General features: G+C 49.6%; 1 long non-coding RNA gene across 3 annotated transcripts; it reads left to right on the forward strand.

The window, feature by feature from the left end:
• Positions 1-1,776: 1,776 nt before the first annotated feature.
• LOC128585915 (uncharacterized) lies at positions 1,777-11,339 on the forward strand. 3 transcript variants are annotated; one of them, XR_008380144.1, is made up of 4 exons: positions 1,777-1,956; positions 2,772-2,952; positions 5,254-5,339; positions 6,511-7,468. It is a non-coding gene; the product is annotated as an uncharacterized LOC128585915 (long non-coding RNA). The 3 variants fall into 3 exon arrangements; XR_008380143.1 differs by lacking the exons at positions 5,254-5,339; positions 6,511-7,468 and adding an exon at positions 10,673-11,339; XR_008380142.1 differs by lacking the exon at positions 5,254-5,339.
• Positions 11,340-12,931: the final 1,592 nt, after the last annotated feature.

Consider the following 12,931-nt stretch of genomic DNA (forward strand, 5'->3'; position numbering starts at 1 on the left):
AAGGAAAAAATGAAGGCGCTTAAAAGGGAGATCCAAATCTGGCAAGCGAGAGCTCATTTCATTTCATTTTCAAAATCTGCTATCTCGGCTCTTTGACAGCCAGTGGGGGCCAGCGTATAAGAAAGAGCAGCAATCAATAAAACCATGCCCATCAAACCAGCCTATGGTGCCCCATGATCGCATTAATGTACACAGCTATAATTTAATTAAAAAACAAAACAAAACATGCCCGTCTTCTTCCCCCTGCTTCCAGCTCTGACCGCCCTCCGCCTCCTCCCTGCACACCCAGGTCTTCCTCCCGGGCTCTGGGTGGGGTGGGGCTTCCTACTAAAGAAAGGCCACAGGGCAGGTGAACAGGCAGCCTGGGGTAGGACAATGGGGGTGAGGTCATTCCAAGGGACTTTTGTCCACCTAGAAATGAAGAGGCAGGATTACAGTCATCCCCCCAAACAGGACAGAGGTTCTTATAGCCTTTCCCTCCATTAGCTCCCTCTGCCCCAATATACTTTAGCTTTTCAACCTCTGTCTCTTTGCTATGGGACATCTGAAAAGTTTGCATCTCTAGACAAATAGATGGAAGAAGAGTGGCTATGGTCCAGGCTCCTGTAACTGCCCTGAGGCCCCCAATCCTAGGACTTTTCCCAACAGCGTGGTAATTCTTCCCCTGAGGAGGGTAACAGATGCTGGCTGGAGCTGACATGGATAGCGAGTCACAGACATGGCCTCTTTGAAATAACCAGTGCTGGTTAAACCTAAGGATTTGGTCCCTCCACCCCCAAAGATCCTGCAGGTGGCTGCTCGCCAATGGGTGAAGTTCCGTGGCAGTCCCGGGTTGGCCTCATAAAGACAGGCCCCTGCTCTGTGCACGCACGCCTTCTCAGCCTCCCTCAGGGAGCTTACACGAAGCATTCGATGTTGGCCTTTGTGGAAGAGTTATCTTCCTCAAGCCCCTGAGATGAAGTAGAGTTTCTTCTTTGACAACCATAAAGGCTCTCACCATCCCCTCAAAACTTCGGAGATTCTTCTCCTCATCTTAATAACCCGGTTGCTATGCCTTGCATCCAGGCCTCAGTTTACTTAGCAAACACCATCCTGCAAACTCAGTACTTCCTCAACAAACTCAATATTCATTCACCATTGTCTGGTGGCAAAAAGTTGTCCAAACTCCTGGACTTTGTTCTTTAAGGTGAAAGACTGTGCCTCTTGGTAAAAATATCCTGATCCTCAGAGTCTCTACTGAGAGCCTGGGGCAGGCTCCAGCAAACCCTAATGTTGGCTAGGAGACAGGAGTCAGCAGGATTTCACCTAGATGGTCAATCGTTACCTAGAGTAGAGCAATGTGTGCATTAATGGGTCACCAGTGGAATGAAATTATAACTTGCTGAGTATGATAGAAATTGATGAGAGAAGTGGCTGTTTATACAGAAAATTTGAAATAAAAGCCCATGAGAAGTCTGCATTTTTTAGCACCCATCAAATCCTTCCTAATGGGGTGACAGAGAGCTGACACTGCCACATAGAAAATGCTCTAATCGCAGCCCCAATTTCAGCCTCTTGGACCGCCCCATCTAAACTAGACCCTGCCTGCTATTCCTAACCAGGCAAGGGGTGGCTTGAACAAAGACTTGGGAGTGGGAGAAAGCACGGCATTGGCAGGGACTGGCAGAGGGCCAGGGGACGGTCACAGTGAATGCTGGGGAAAGCCACACGAGATGAGGTTGGAGAGTCAGCAAGGAACTGTCTACGCAGGACTGTGGTGGGGGCTGTGGTGGGAAGCCTGCCCTCCCTCCCAATGTCCAGGCACGGGAAGAAGGATTTGCAAATTTCTCACTTGTGCCTTGGCTTAAGCAAAGCTTTCTGCCCTCATTCGAGCCAAGGCAGGGTGGAGCTGGCTGCACCTGACTCCCCTGTGCTGGGCACTGGGAGTAGAAGCGCTGCTGAGGGGTCAACAGCAATGTGAGTGGATAAGGCGGAGAGGAGAGGAAGGGAAGGGAGAGGAATATGAATGTCCCTGCTTAGCAGGGGCAGGAGCGAGAGGGTTTGGGGGCACCATGGGCAGATTCATCCAGCAACTTTTTTAAAATTTTGTTTTTAATTTCAGATTAACATGAGACTACAAACAATTAGGTCACAATGCATTTGTTAGGTTAAGTCTCTGTTGTAGTATGTCCCTTACATGGTGCCCATTAGGTGGAAGCACAGTGATCCCCCACCCTCCTCTCTTCTTTCCCCTCCCCCTAACTTGAATTGAAATGAGTTTTTGTCTTACGTGGGCATGTATTAGATCATCTACTGGCTTCATGTTAGTATTGAGTACATCAGATACCTGCTTTTCCATTCTTGCGATACTTTACTAAGACAAATATATTTCAACACAGGTTAATACAAAAGATGTAAAGTCTCCATCTTTTTATGGCTGAATAGTATTCCTTAGTATACGTACACCACAGCTTCAGGCAACTTTGTTCCTGCTGCTGCCATGTATCAAGCTGAAGAGCCTCCCTGTTGGCCTCCCCCCTCCCCCACACCTGCCCCTTCACCAGCCCCTGCAACATGGAGCTGCCTGCACTGGAGGCAGGTGGGGCGTGGGGGAAAGTCAAAGGTGGGATATGAGCAAGCTTGGAAAAAAGGGGCTGTTCAGAGATTTCCCCTCATGCATCCGAGCCATTATCAAAAAGCAAAGGGAGCAGGTTTCAAAAGTGAAATGAAATCAAATCCTGTCTGCTGGGAGTGGCCAGCCCCTGTAATCTCCACCTCCCCTTCCCCTGCAGCACACAAGGGTGGAAAGTGCCTACTGTGCACCAGGTGGACACTGCGCGAGGATGGGGACTAGTGGTCAAAGTGGACACTGGCCCACTGGACTTCCAATACTAAAACCAGAACAGTCCTGGGCCCACTGGGACAGCTGATTGCCTCGTAGGAAATGACCTTCCAATGGAGTCCACAAGGAAGGTAAGCTGCAACAGGGTGTGGTTTGTGGGGAGTGGCAGGTGGGAGTAAAGAGTTCCCCTCCATTGGACTGCTGAGTTCCTGGCATTCAGCCCTTCTTCATGGGAGCCAGATCAGGGCTATGCCTTAGGATGGGCAAGGAGTGGCCTGAGACTGCCCTGTCCCTGCTGTCTCCAAGGTCGTTCTCATTATATCACGCTGTCAGAGACTGTCCACTCGGCTCACGTAGGCGAAGGTCAGCTCGGGACAGGCCGATTAGCAGGCCCCTTAGGGCCTTTCTCTTGGTGACACAGCCTCTGGCTCAGAACAAAGGCCCCTGGCTTTGCTAGGCACAGAAGGCGGGGCGTGAGCGTGCTGCCATCTGCTGGCCGCAGCGCGCAGGCCCAGGGTGGCTGATCTCCAGGCCACCACACCTCCAGTGTCCTGGGCCAGACCTCCTGGGGAACCCCTAACTGGTATGCCTTGAAGAACCCTAGAAGATTCCCCAACACCAGAACTCTCTAAGGCTGGCCGTGGGTTCCCAGGCAGCACAGACACTCCAGCCACAGTGGAGTCCTTAGGGCCTGTTGGCGTACTGGGGCTGGCTAGATGGGTGTCAGTTACCAAATACCACCCATTCAGGAATTTTGCAAGTTGCAATGGCAGCTCAAAATTGGTGGTGGTAGGATATTTACACCATGGAAATTGGCAAATGCTACAAATTAGAGTTTCTTCTACTCCTCACCCCTTCTCCAGGTAGTGTCGGCCCACCACTCAAAGCTCGCATCAAACTAAAATGTTGTCACCTGGGAGAGGGCAAGGAGCAGCACATTAGCAGGTGTTTGCTCATGTGACCACCAAGTGTGGAACTGATGTCACAGAGAAGAGACACGTTCTAATAGAAGAGAGATTGTAAGGAAAGAATTTTTGATGCACCCTGAAACAATTAATGTAATAGTTAAGGGCCTTGCAGTCAGAAACACATGGATGTGAGTAACAGCTCTTCCACTTGCTAACTATGTGACATTAGGCAACTGGGTTTGTCTCTACAAGTGGGGGATAGTAGCAGCTCCCTTGCTCGGTGCATCGGAAGCATTTGGTGCATGTAAGTACTTAGAGCATTGCCAGACCCAAAGCAAGTGCTCCATATATGTTAGACATTATTAGTTATTGATTAGAACCTCAATTTCAGCAAGTCTGAAACTGAACTGAAACTTCCTCCTAAAACCAGTTTCACCTCTCAATGTTCTTTGTCCTTCGTGAGGCAGGGACTGGTTCTTTCTTCCTTCCCAACAGCTCAACTTTGACATTAGCCTCACTTTTAGCTATTTTTTTGTACTTGTTCCCTGCAGTAATACATAGGACAGAGTATCCTCTTAGAAATGATATAAGGTACATCCTGAATATGAAAGGATCTAAGCTGCGAATATCTGCAGAAGCAACCCAGAAGATTTTCTGTAAATGGGGTCACTGGCCAGTTAAGATGTCCAGTATGTGGCCAGGCATGGCGGCTCAGGCCTAAAATCCTAGCACTCTGGGAGGTAAAGGTGGGAGGATTGCTTGAGCTCAGTAGTTTGAAACCAGCCTGAGCAAGAGCAAGACCTCATCTCTATTTAAAAAAAAAAAATAGAAAAATTTGGCAGGCACCTGTAGTCCCAGCTACTCAGGAGACTGAGGCAGGAGGACATTTGAGCCCAGGAGTCTGAGATAGTTGTGAGCTAGGCTGATGCCAGGTACTCTAGCCTGGGACAGCAGAGTGATATGTCTTAAAAAAAAAAGATGTCCAGGCTCAGTGCCTGTAGTTCAGTGACGAGGGCGTGGGCCACATAAATTGAGGCTGGCATATTTGGGCCTGGCCTGGGCCAGCTAAAACAACAATGACAACTGCAATCAAAAAATAGCCAGACATTGTGGTGGGCGCCCGTAGTGTCAGCTGTTTGGGAAGCTGAGGCAAAAGAATCGCTTAAGCCCGAGAATTTGAGGTTGCTATGAGCTGTGACGTCACGGCACTCTACCAAGGGCGACAAGTGAGACTCTGTCTTAAAAAAAAAATAGATGTGCACTAAGTAAGTACAAAACCTGAATTGTCCTCAATTGTATCATATCTGATTTGAAGAAAGACTATGTTATTGAGAATCAGATTTCATAAAATGTAGAAAGAAGGGAACTAGAGAGTAGTTCTCTTCCAGTAGAAAGAGACACAGGGCTTGGACAACATGAGGTCTCCTGCCATGAAAAAGGAGGACATGGTTTCGCAGCAGAGAGACCTGGCAAGCCCTATGGAGCATGATGGCCTAATCCCCAAACTTTATTGCTTCCTCCAAGACTCCTGGCCTCACCCCTCAACCGTTGGATGAATAATGTGGCTTTGTAGTACTGAAATTCTTGGAAGAAGATGTGCTGCAGAGCAGGTACAAATATTTCCATTCTTAGAAAGTTACAGATGAGTTAACATTACTCCCTAGAGTTTTGTTATGCAGACTAAGATTAGATTAGATTAGATTTGGGTGTACAAAACAGTAGCATAAAGTAGACATACATTTATTTCTCTTCCATGGCAATGAAATCCTGATGTCGGCGGGCTGGGACAGGTGCCGCCACTCCTCCAACATCACGGATCCCCCACCTTTCTCAGTGGGAGTTTCCGCCTCAGGGTCCAGAAGGCCACGCAAATTCCAGCTAAGTCTGCCTTCTAGACAGCTGGTGTCAGTCCACCACTTGAAGCTCAAATCAAACTAAATACTGTCACCTGGGACAGGGCACATTAGTGGGCGTTGGCTTGTGTGACCTCCAAATGTGGAACTGACGTCACAAAGAAGACATATATTCTGATAAAAGGAAGATTATAAGGAAGGAATGTTTGCATGCACCTTAAAAACAATTAATGTAACAGTTAAGACAGCAAGAAAACCACATTTTCTGAAAGTCTGACACATCTCGTTACAAGCTTTGTTTCCAGGAGGCTTTGATACAAGTATTTTTGCATTCCTTTTAGAGTGCAAGCTTCCACAGACCGAGGCCAAGCTCGTTCATTCACAGCATCTAGCACTGGTGCTTGCAAATTCAGTAGAACTGAATTGCAGAGTAGAGTTAGGCCTCCACAGAAAAGGAACAGGTGGGAACTGGACATGAATTTGAACAGCTTGTAGAATGACCTAGTTAGCCTATTGAAATTTGGAAAGTTGGGGTGACCATGGACACCACTCTGAGAAAAAGCATTTGGGCTTCTTTCAAATATATAAATACAAATGTGGGCCTAGGACTTCCAGCAAAGCAGACCTCCTTCTGGACTCATGTTTAAGGTGTTGCATGGGGTGACAGAGTGGCACTGGTAAGGCTTGCTGTCCCCTCTTTATTATTTCTCTAAGGTTCAAGGCCTGAGTTGCCATGAAAATGAGAACTTTGTGGGAGGGAAAATGGAACAGAGGGATTTGGAGGGAACCTTTATTCCTTTTTTTTTTTTTGCTGGGGCTGGGTTTGAACCCACCACCTCCAGCATATGGGACCAGAGCCCTACTCCTTGAGCCACAGGCGCTGCCTGGAGGGAACCTTTAAATTATCTAGACAAACTTCATTTTTCAGATGAAGAACTCAGTCCAGAGAAGCATGAGGATGTGCCCAAAGTCACACAGCCAGGATGGAATGTGGCACTTGTACTGGCCCAGTCCCAGTTTGTTTCAGCTTCAACTACAGTAGCTACCCATGTTGAAGACACCATCAATTCTCAAGGTCACATTTATTTGGGAGAAATGAGAGACGGTGTTTCAATTCTTTTTGTCTTTCCATCGGTTATTTATTAGATTTCCCCTTTCTCTATTCTTTATCACTTTTCTTAAGGAGGTAACAAAATGGCTTTCCCAATTTTCTTCTGGGACTAAGTCCCACTGGGATCAACCTTTCTTTCTCCAGGTTGTAGCCAGCTAGATTTGATTGTATGGATAATGCCTGACCTTGGGCTGTTGAAAGGCCCTTTGTTTGTGGATTACAAGCGTTTATTCAGTTTATCCCATTCATTCTGCCACCCTCCTACTTTTTGAGTTGGGAGGTTATGACCTGGGGCAAATTGTTGATGGAAGAGAACTTTAAGCACTGAGTTGTGGTGTGTGTTCAGTCCAATCCACTTTCACCTCCCTCAGCTGGTGAAGGTTATGACTACAGCCCAATTCTCTAGTGACTCACTTCAGGAAAAGGACATGTGAGAAGGACCAGGCTCTCATGGGACTGCTTGCCAGGGTTGCCAAAACAGAGATGGCATTGTTCAGGGAAGATTCAGGAAGTCAAAATCAGAGAAAAGTGTGCACGGTCAGCTTACCCGCCGGGCTGGAACTGAACGTATTTTTTCCCCTGTTGATCAATCTGTATATTCACTTCCACAAGGACGCTCAGAGGACTTCTAGAATATTTACTCCTTCTGGTCTCAAATCCAGCATTCCTGATGGGCCAGCAAAGGGCGAGGGGGCCAGTATTTCTGTAGGTGCTTTCCCTGGTGCCACACAGTTGTGACATCTTCTGGATAGCCCTTTCATATAAACACAACCCCTACTCTCAATTTACAGACACGCTGATTTAGACGCACAGAAGTGAAGGATTTTGCCCAGGCCCATCCGACTACTGAGTGGCAGGCCCCGGATTCAAAACTGGTGCAAGGCTGACATTGAAGTGTGTTTCCAATGTCAGGAAACACCCTCGTTCCATGCTGGTGTCCAGGCTTCCTCCAACAAGTACCGTCCTGTAGCAGCTGCAGGTTGCAGGCTTCTGCAAGCTCTCCCTCCCTGTCCTCCAACCTCTGGCCAGCCACCTATTCCCCCTCAAGACCCACACAAATTCCACTTTCCCATGAGGACTTCCTGAGCAGCCAGTCCCAAGACACTGTGTACTTGCCCTAGTTCTCTCATTCTCCTACCCACCCACCCCCACCCTTGGTAATCCTCTCCACTTGCACTCCTGGCTTAGCCCTTCACAAAACATACCTTAGCTCCCATAAACTTTCTCATTCATATGCAAACTCCCAGCTGTGCTCTAAAGTGCCCGGGGCCATAGACAATGCCTCTCTTGAGCCCTGAGAATTCTCAGTGTGATGAATAATATCAACTAGCTGCTGGGAAAGGCACATTGAATAATTCACTGGTTAATTTTTAAGAAAGGCAAGGTAAGTCCTGTGATTCTGGTGAGTACAGAAGCATGGAAAACTTGGAGACAGGTGCTTGGCTCTTTGGCTAAGACTCACCTCCACATGGGAGTCTCTAACCCATGCCCCAAATCCTTCTGGGTGCTGTAGAGAAAACTAGCATGGTTCCACACTCAGATCAGCCCCTAAACCCTCTGCTGGTGTTAGGATGGGATAAAGCATCTTGCCTGCTGTGCGCAGGAGCTTGGCTGAGTGTTACAAGCTTCCTGGCAGCCTTGTGTGTCCCCAGTAGTCTTTTCCCCATCACTCCCAGCTAACCCCTGGTGGACATCTCTCCTCCCAGGGCCTTCATGGTGACAGCGGGCACTCCTTGGTCACTGATAGCACCTCCAATCTCCTCTAGTGACAAATCTGCCTGCACAACCCCCCAGATCTTACCCTGTTCCCTCTTGGGATTCTGCTTATTTTCTTTTCCATTCTTACAATTACTGCCCCTCCTCTCTGTGCGTTCTGTTTATCTTGAGAGGAGGAGGAGGATGAGCATGACGTCACAGCACAGCCCTGGCATGGCAGCCTCCTCTCCCCTCCTCCTTCCCCAAGGCCGCTGGGTCACTTGGGGAGGCCCACCCCTCCATGCAGCTTGCTTCCTTCCTTTACGAGGCTGCCTCCTGCCTCTTCTCCCAGCCCCACCTGGCACATGGAGAGACACCCTTCCCCATACCGGCTGAGCTCTGCCAGCACTTGGATGCCAGCCTGTGCCCACCGGCCTGAGCGTGGGCCTGCCTCTCTTCCTCCTCCCTTGGCTGGGAGTGTTATGGGGCAAGAAAAGACCACCAGACAAAGAATCTTCAAAATGCCAATAAGGAGCCTTTATCTAGACCAACCAGCCAGCTGTCTCCACAAGTCTCTGAGAGATCAGAGGAGAGCAGCCACGACCAGGGTCAACGCACAGCTTTTATAGGTTGCATGACGCAGCAAGCAAGCCGCCAGACTCTACAACTGGCCCGTGTGACATGGCACTCGTGGCTGCTTGGTTAAGCAACGTAATAGCTGGATACAAAAACAATTTTAACATCAGTGGAGTTGACATGACCTTATCCTGCCTATGTGTGCACCACAAAGTCAGCAAGGCCTTAGCTTGTGTGTTCTTCAAGGCCTCATCCGGTGTGTCCCCTGCCCAGCCTCCCCTCCCATCCCTGTGTCCTGGGGAAGGGGAATGGGGAGGCTGGGCCCACTGGGCCCCCGTCTCAGAAGGGCACTGAAGGCACGAGTGCTTCTGACCTTTGTCTTGATGCCTAGCTCTGTGATTACCACATAGTAGGCCGTCAGCCAATGTGGATAAAAGGTGGAAATAAGTGATGATGGGTAAATGGTCTTGGTTCTGCTCCATGAAAACACTTAACACATCACATCAATCTACATTTGCAGTTTAGTCACTTAAAGCAGGCCGTCACCCTGGACAGCCTGGAAGCATGGAGTAGTCCACCAACCAACCACCCCATCTATAAGGTGAGGCTCAAGAGCATTGCACAACTGTCCATGGTCATACAGAGTAAGTGGCAGGCTCCGGGCTGGACCAGCCTCTCTGATTCTCTGCCCAAGGCACCGCCGCAGTCTTGCCTTCAGAGTAAGAAGGCTTTGCACCTATAATTCCTAGTAATTCACACTTAATTTTCTCCCAGTTATTTCAAATTAGTGACCTAGCTAGCACTGATGAATCCTCCATGAACATATGCATACACACATGAATGAATGAATGAAAGTAAGGTCCCACCGGGGTCACAATGGCATCAGAGCAGCGTTTCCAGTCAAAGCATTAGGGAGCCGTAGCAGATGGAAATGATGCATTGAAGGCCTTTCCTTTCTGCCTCATGAACTTGACACTGTGCCTTTCTGGCCCTGCCCTTCGCCTTAATCTGCAGACTGACAAAGGCTGCTCTGGGCCATCCTGGCCACCTCGTTCTTATGGAACCTATTAGGTTGCTATTGTTTTTAGCAGACAGCTGATGCCTTGTGGAAAATTTAGCATTTGTTAATTCCTGTTCCATTGATCTTCTAGTTTATTTTCTTTTCTTTTTTAGCAAGGCACTTACTGGAAAACTAGACCTCTGTCACTTCCCTGTCATATGTTCCTTCTGTTCATTACCCACCTGGAGTCGGGATCACATCTCCCTGACAGAACAGTTGGTTACTATGGAAATGACTGTTCCTTCCCTTCACCACTACCTCCCACCCCCCAGGCAGCAGGCCTGCGCTGGAGAGGAGTGCTGGGCAAACTGGGGTCAAAGTGGACATGGGGGTGTTGCAAGAACCTTGAATGTGACTTTTCGACTAGCACTGACTTCTCTAAGCTGCCCCCTTCCTACTGAAAGCTCTGTGTGTGTGTGATAGCCACACCTGCACCCACCCCAACTAACCACCCCACCCAAATATGGAGAACCTCCCCTAGCTGCCTCCAAGTCCAACGTGGAGCTTCCCTCCATCTTTTGTGGTCAACCGCTCCTGACTAATCTTTTCCCCCAATCTCTTCCCCAGTGAGTCTGCACTAACTAACTCATTTGAATTGGAATCACTTTCATGGTTTCCCATATGCTTTTTTCTTCTTTTTCTTATCAGGCTCAACTACTTCATCTTCCCAATACTAAACAGGCCTCCTAAGAGACCATCTGGGTCAGTTGGCTATGTCTGGGCACACTGCCCGCACCAAGCTGGGCTAACCACAGGCCCCTGAAAGATCCTGCTCCCTGACTCAGAGAAGGGGATGGACGCAGCCCCGCCTGCCCAGTCCAGCCTGCTCAGTGTTTCCTCTTTGGGCCTATAAGTCTGCAGCAGACAGATAAATTGGACAGCACTGGATATAGTTGTGAACATTGACAACCCAATTAAAGAGAAAAACCCTAAAGCTACAGTTGCCTAAAATGGCCTCAGGTGATAAGGGGAGAATGACAAAACAATGTTTTGTTATTTATAAGTGTCTTATTTTTGTGGATATTAACTTATTTTTGTGTTTCATACTTGTCTTCAGTCTCTGTTGCCTGGGCCTCAGAGAAGCGCTGAGCTCCAGGACAGGGGAGCCCGTGAGGGGCACACACAAGCCCCCTTCTTTTGTTCCTGTGAAGGAGGGAGCCCAACTGCCTGGCCCAATGGCAGCTGCTCCATAGCTGGGGAGAACTTGACCTTGTCCAGAGACCTTCTCAAGACAAAGTGTGGGTTTTAGGGGTTTTCCCTTTGTCAGATGGGTAATGCCCTTTATCCAGAGCCTGGGTGGGAGTGCAGAGCCTAAGAATGCCCGCTTGTGTGCGGGTAAAGACGAATAGCCATCGTGGCTCTATTGGCAGAGTTGGTATGGGGGAGTCTGCCTCCCATTCAGCCCCCCAGTCGGGGAGTTGGGTGCCTCTGAGCAGGAAGCTGAAGCCAACATCACCGCAGTCCAGAGCCCATCTGGAAGAACTCCTTCCATGTGTGGGCCTGAGCTGGTCAGGGGGACACCCCCCTTGTCTCAGCGCGGGTGGAGCTGGGCCCCACATTCAGCCCAGGGCTCTATCCACTCGTGGAAAGGGCACCAGCCTTGGAAAGCACGACAAGGCGGAGCAGCGATTCTGGCCTGAGACGGGGCATGAGCGTCCGTATGCGTGCACCCAGGTGAGGGAGGCTTTGGGTGGGGCCTTACCTCTTCCTTATCTGCAGGGCTGATGCGGTGTGGTGGAGGGGAATCCTTCTGAGGTCTGAGGTGGTGCCGGCCTGGGCAGCCTCACCAGGCAGGCCACAAAGCCATGCCTGGCAACCACCCAGCAGGTGGGCTGAAGCCCCCAGGCAGGAAGGCCTGGAAGAGTGGCTGTGATCCATGGTGACTTGGAGAAGGGCCTTTGCTGGGGACAGGTCATGATAAGCCGCCCTCCACCCTGCCCCACCACCTTAGGACCCTACTGGGAGACAGTCTTGACTTTCCTGGCCCGGCCCATCATGGGCTTGGTGCCAGGCAGGACACCTCTCAGGCAGTCTCGCTCCTTCTGCTTCTGACTGAGCTCCACAGACCAGGCTTCAGGTGAGGCCTCCATTTCCCATGAAGAGCTACTGAATTTTAGGATTCTTCCTAGCTTTCTATCCTGACTAGAAAAGAGAAGAAGTGCCCTGGCGAAATCCCCTATGGACCCCAGCCCTCACTGCTCATGTTCAGTTAGCCACTGCCCAAGGACTCAAAGGCCCCTCCAAAACTGTCAGTCACTGCTGAGTGGAGAGGCCAGAACTTGGGCTGCATGGCTGGCCTCAAGAGGGCTACAGCCAAATTAGCTGTTTGGGGGACAGAACCATAGGACTAGCTTCAGAGGGAACCCAAGGCAGGCAGTTTACAGATATTCCTTCAGCATCAGCCTTTGTCTTTTCCAAGGAAGCTATTTCAGTGAGTTCTTCCCAAGAGAGAGGGAGAACAAAGCTCAAATACCAGAGCCACAGAAATAGCCCGAGGCTGATTAGCCCAGACAGGCCAGTAGCTCTCCCCTGGACAGCCTTGGCCCAAAAATAAGAGAAGGGCCCTGGAAGGCCTGGAACCCAAAGGCACAAGGGGCAAGCTTGCAAATGTATCCTTTAGGCTCTGTCCAGCCCACATGCAGGAGTCCTGCACCCCATCAGGTGACCCGTTCATAGCATGTGAAATGAGAGGCGCAGGCTGCAGAGGAGCCTGGGGGCCACCGTCTGGGCTGACCGCAGCTTTGAATCAGGTCTAGCAGGAGTTGGAGGTAACTGCATTATGGGAAAGATTGAAAGGTTAATATGAAACCAGCTGATACTGAAAGAGAACAATTAGGCAGGTTAAGGGGCTTAATATTAGATGAATGGCTGCTGGAGGATCAAGTTCACAGCTTCCGGGAAAGAAGT

This window comes from Nycticebus coucang, chromosome 5, assembly GCF_027406575.1.
Source record: "Nycticebus coucang isolate mNycCou1 chromosome 5, mNycCou1.pri, whole genome shotgun sequence".
Classification (NCBI taxonomy): Eukaryota; Metazoa; Chordata; class Mammalia; order Primates; family Lorisidae; genus Nycticebus; species Nycticebus coucang.